Source organism: Salmo salar, chromosome 18 (assembly GCF_965601325.2).
Source record: "Salmo salar chromosome 18, fSalSal1, whole genome shotgun sequence".
In the NCBI taxonomy this organism is placed as follows: domain Eukaryota; kingdom Metazoa; phylum Chordata; class Actinopteri; order Salmoniformes; family Salmonidae; genus Salmo; species Salmo salar.
Genome location: NC_138308.1, coordinates 46,821,501 through 46,827,500, shown reverse-complemented (window position 1 = coordinate 46,827,500; position 6,000 = coordinate 46,821,501). Strand labels below are relative to the sequence as shown.

Genomic DNA, 6,000 nt, shown 5'->3' with positions numbered 1-6,000 from the left:
AACACTGTTCTATTAAACCAGTTCAACACTGTTCTATTAAACCAGTTCAACACTGTTCTATTAAACCAGTTCAACACTGTTCTATTAAACCAGTTCAACACTGTTCTATTAAACCAGTACAACACTGTTCTGTTAAACCAGTTCAACATTGTTCTACTAAACCAGTACAACTGTACTATTAAACCTGTATGTTGTCAGTGGGTAACAGACCTTCTCTCTTAATTGTCCAGTATTGCATGTCTGTTTCTGACACACACACACACACACACACACACACACACACACACACACACACACACACACACACACACACACACACACACACACACACACTAGTGTGCTTGCTGTCTGGATGAGGACCCAGCAGCTTAATAAGCCTCTCAGGGGAAGAATTCCTGGCCCCCTGCAGAATCCCTGGCCCCCTGTAGAATCCCTGGCCCCCTGCAGAACCCCTGGTCCCCTGCAGAATCCCTGGCCCCCCTGCAGAATCTCTGGCCCCCCTGCAGAATCTCTGGCCCCCCTGCAGAATCCCTGGCCCACCTGCAGAATCCCTGGCCCACCTGCAGAATCCCTGGCCCACCTGCAGAATCCCTGGCCCACCTGTAGATCCCTGGCCCCCTGCAGAATCCCTGGCCCCCTGCAGAATCCCTGGCCCCCTGTAGGATCCCTGGCCCCCTGCAGAATCCCTGGCCCCCTGCAGAATCCCTGTTGACCTGCAGAATCCCTGGCGACCTGCAGAATCCCTGGCCCCCTGTAGAATCCCTGGCCCACTGTAGAATCCCTGGCCCACTGTAGAATCCCTGTCCCACTGTTGAATCCCTGGCCCACTGTTGAATCCCTGGCCCACTGTTGAATCCCTGGCCCTCTGCAGATCCCTGGCCCACTGTTGAATCCCTGGCCCCCTGCAGAATCCCTGGCCCACTGTAGAATCCCTGGCCCACTGTAGAATCCCTGGCCCACTGTTGAATCCCTGGCCCACTGTTGAATCCCTGGCCCTCTGCAGAACCCTGGCCCCCTGCAGAATCCCTGGCCCCCTGTAGAATCCCTGCCCCCCGCAGGAACCCTGGCCCCCTGCAGGATCCCTGGCCCCCTGCAGGAACCCTGGCCCCCTGCAGGATCCCTGGCTCCCTGTAGAATCCCTGGCCCCCTGTAGAATCCCTGGCCCCTGTAGAAGAACTGCCCCCCTGCAGAATCCCTGGCCCCCTGCAGAACCTCCTGGCCCCCTGCAGAAACCCTGGCCCCCTGCAGAAACCCCTGGCCCCCTGCAGAACACCTGGCCCCCTGCAGAACCCCTGGCCCCCTGCAGAACCCCTGCCCCCCTGCAGAATCCCTGGCCCCCTGTAGAATTCATGGCCCCTGACAGCACAGTCGGGGTCTCCCTCTCCTCCCTACTGCAGAGAAAAGGCATCTCAGCACAGCGTCTGTTTATTACGCTGTCCGTGCTGAAACTGCAACATCATTTCAGTCATTTAGTTTCTGACTGAAAAGTTTTTTACCGAAATCCCTAATTTGTTTAGGAAAAACATTCCCTATACCCTCAACCCTCTGCTCTCTTTACGCGGAATATGTAAGCATCGCATACATGTGACCAATAGGGCCTGACCTATAGCCTATCGTATCCTATCAAATGAGTTAGAACAATATCTGAACACAGTAATGTCGATGGCTAAATTGGATGTGGAGGACGTGAAAAAGAAACTGGAAACGGGTGAATGTTTCCCGGTTGCTCAGGAGGGAAAGGGGAAGTCGTAGAAACTACAGGAGATCCAGAGAAAGGAGGGTACAGGAGCAGGCGTACTGGGAGGATTATATGAATCAAACAGTTAGATTACAATATGATTATTCTGCCTGACCATCTGGAACAGTGTAAACAACACTAAATGAAGAAGTGTACCAGAGAGTCTGCTCTAACCGTAAACAAAAGGAGAAATAGAAAGGTTTTATTACAGCAGACTGAAAACAGTTGTATTAGTGAATTGCGGTTTATTTATTGTTCAGGCTAATTATTCAAAGCTCCTTATGTTATTACATTTTTAAACTAAAATGCTTGATTGTATTTCAAAGCATGAATGTCTCGTTTGCTGTGTGATGGCATGAATTAATGAATGATTGATTGATTGATTGATACAGTAGCCTAAATATTGAAATACAGGCCTAACGAAGTTACGGTATTAAGACTAAACAGGATGTGGCCTTACGCCTACAGCTCCATGATGGTTATACAAGGCTTCTACACTAAGTCTACTAATGATAATGACATGGTGGTTATACAAGGCTGCTATACTAAGTCTACTAACGATAATGACATGGTGGTTATACAAGGCTGCTACACTAAGTCTACTAATGATAATGACATGGTGGTTATACAAGGCTGCTACACTAAGTCTACTAATGATAATGACATGGTGGTTATACAAGGCTGCTACACTAAGTCTACTAATGATAATGACATGGTGGTTATACAAGGCTGCTACACTAAGTCTACTAATGATAATGACATGATGGTTAAACAAGGCTGCTACACTAAGTCTACTAATGATAATGACATGATGGTTAAACAAGGCTGCTATACTAAGTCTACTAATGATAATGACATGGTGGTTATACAAGGCTGCTACACTAAGTCTACTAATGATAATGACATGGTGGTTAAACAAGGCTGCTACACTAAGTCTACTAATGATAATGACATGGTGGTTATACAAGGCTGCTACACTAAGTCTACTAATGATAATGACATGGTGGTTATACAAGGCTGCTACACTAAGTATACTAATGATAATGACATGGTGGTTATACAAGGCTGCTACACTAAGTCTACTAATGATAATGACATGGTGGTTATACAAGGCTGCTATACTAAGTCTACTAACGATAATGACATGGTGGTTATACAAGGCTGCTACACTAAGTCTACTAATGATAATGACATGGTGGTTATACAAGGCTGCTACACTAAGTCTACTAATGATAATGACATGGTGGTTATACAAGGCTGCTACACTAAGTCTACTAATGATAATGACATGGTGGTTATACAAGGCTGCTATACTAAGTCTACTAATGATAATGACATGGTGGTTATACAAGGCTGCTACACTAAGTCTACTAACGATAATGACATGGTGGTTATACAAGGCTGCTACACTAAGTCTACTAATGATAATGACATGGTGGTTATACAAGGCTGCTACACTAAGTCTACTAACGATAATGACATGGTGGTTATACAAGGCTGCTACACTAAGTCTAATAACAATAATGACATGACTTATTATAATATTTGTAATAATAACAATAAGAAGGGGATCCAGATAAAGGAGGAAACAGGAGCCAGAGCTGTGTGCATATTATGTGTGACAAACAGGTGCTGTTAGATTACAATATGATAATTCTGCCTGTTTGGAACAGTGTAAACAACACTAAATCAGTTATCAGTTATACCAGTATCTTCTAATGGAAAAAACAAATGGTAAAGCCTTTATTATCAAATCACATTTATTTATATAGCCCTTCTTACATCAGCTGATATCTCAAAGTGCTGTACAGAAACCCAGCCTAAAACCCCAAACAGCAAGCAATGCAGGTGTAGAAGCACGGTGGCTAGGAAAAACTCCCTAGAAAGGCCAGAACCTAGGAAGAAACCTAGAGAGGAACCAGGCTATGAGGGGTGGCCAGTCCTCTTCTGGCTGTGCCGGGTGGAGATTATGACAGCACATGGCCAAGATGTTCAAATGTGCATAGATGACCAGCATGGTCAAATAATAATAATCCCAGTTGTCGATTTAATTTGAATTTGATTTGATAAAGCCTTTATTACAGCATAGCAAAAGATTAAAAACAGACAAATCAGTGAAATTGCTTTATACAACATTTTTGCCATTGCATGAGGCTTGGTGCTGATGGAATCACTAGGCTGTTAAACAAACAGTCAACCAGGCAACAGAAGCAGGATCTGTCTTATTGCTGTAGATAGATATGGATCATTTATAAAGCCAGGCACATTTAACAGTTAGGCTATTGATTATAAACCTAATTAAGATAGAGTTTAATCTCTCCTCAATTTTCTTAGACAATTAGGCTAAGCCCTATCAGCATGTGACTAGTATTACTAGAGAACGTTTGGTTATGTAATTATTACCCCAGAACGTCCATTATTCCAGAGGACGATTCGGACGGGATTAGGTTTTTTTTCCCCCCAAACTGCCCCCTGTAATTATTTAACTTTTTCCCCCCTATAAATTGACAGTTATGATGGAAGCCTGGAGGTTTTTTTTCTAGGAGTGAAGATATTTCAACAAGTCCAGCTGATAACATGGCTACACTCATCAATCCAGCTTGGTTCTCATGTTTCTAAACCAAACCATGTTCAGTATAGTGTTGTCATTATATTTTTAGCGACCCGCAGTAGACGTCCTAAATCCCCACCGACTACATGGGTTCATCCCTAAACAGCTGTGATTCTAACGACCAACCAAACACTCTGACAGGGTCTGATTCAAAAGGCTGATCTCTCTCTCTCTCTCTCTCTCTCTCTCTCTCTCTCTCTCTCTCTCTCTCTCTCTCTCTCTCTCTCTCTCTCTCTCTCTCTCTCTCTCTCTCTCTCTCTCTCTCTCTCTCTCTCTCTCTCTCTCTCTCTCTCTCTCTTACCATTAAGTCAGTGTTACGACTACCATAGGACATACTGAGGCTGAGCTACAGACTGTGGCAGTATTCTCATCCAGATTAATGTTGAGAGGTTAAGGTTAACCTCCAGATTAATGTTGAGAGATTAACCTCCAGATAAATGTTGAGAAGTTAACCTCCAGATAAATGTTGAGAGGTTAAGGTTAACCTCCAGATTAATGTTGAGAGATTAAGGTTAACATCCAGATAAATGTTGAGAGGTTAAGGTTAACCTCAAGGTTAATGTTGAGAGGTTAAGGTTAACCTCCAGATAAATGTTGAGAGGTTAACATCCAGATAAATATTGAGAGTTTAAGGTTAACATCCAGATAAATGTTGAGAGGTTAACATCCAGATAAATATTGAGAGGTTATTAACATCCAGATGAATGTTGAGAGATTAAGGTTAACATCCAGATGAATGTTGAGAGGTTAACCTCCAGATAAATGTTGAGCGGTTAAGGTTAACCTCCAGATAAATGTTGAGAGGTTAACCTCCAGATAAATGTTGAGAGGTTAAGGTTAACCTCCAGATAAATGTTGAAAGGTTAAGGTTAACCTCCAGATAAATGTTGAGAGGTTAACATCCAGATAAATGTTGAGAGGTTAACCTCCAGATAAATGTTGAGAGGTTAACCTCCAGATAAATGTTGAGAGGTTAACCTCCAGATAAATGTTGAGAGGTTAACCTCCAGATAAATGTTGAGAGGTTAACCTCCAGATAAATGTTGAGAGGTTAACCTCCAGATACATGTTGAGAGGTTAACCTCCAGATACATGTTGAGAGGTTAACCTCCAGATACATGTTGAGAGGTTAACCTCCAGATACATGTTGAGAGGTTAACCTCCAGATAAATATTGAGAGGTTAACCTCCAGATAAATGTTGAGAGGTTAAGGTTAACCTCCAGATTAATGTTGAGAGATTAAGGTTAACATCCAGATAAATGTTGAGAGGTTAAGGTTAACCTCAAGGTTAATGTTGAGAGGTTAACCTCCAGATTAATGTTGAGAGGTTAAGGTTAACCTCCAGATAAATGTTGAGAGGTTAACATCCAGATAAATGTTGAGAGGTTAACATCCAGATAAATGTTGAGAGGTTAACATCCAGATAAATATTGAGAGTTTAAGGTTAACATCCAGATAAATGTTGAGAGGTTAACATCCAGATAAATATTGAGAGGTTAAGGTTAACATCCAGATAAATGTTGAGAGATTAAGGTTAACATCCAGATGAATGTTGAGAGGTTAACCTCCAGATAAATGTTGAGCGGTTAAGGTTAACCTCCAGATAAATGTTGAGAGGTTAACATCCAGATAAATGTTGAGAGGTTAAGG

General features: G+C 42.8%; 1 protein-coding gene across 1 annotated transcript in view; it reads right to left on the bottom strand.

Annotated features, from left to right (window-relative positions):
- LOC106594219 (C-terminal-binding protein 2) overlaps positions 1 to 6,000 on the bottom strand; it is a 414,303-nt gene that overhangs the window by 303,089 nt on the left and 105,214 nt on the right. The gene's annotated exons all lie outside the window — the stretch shown is intronic.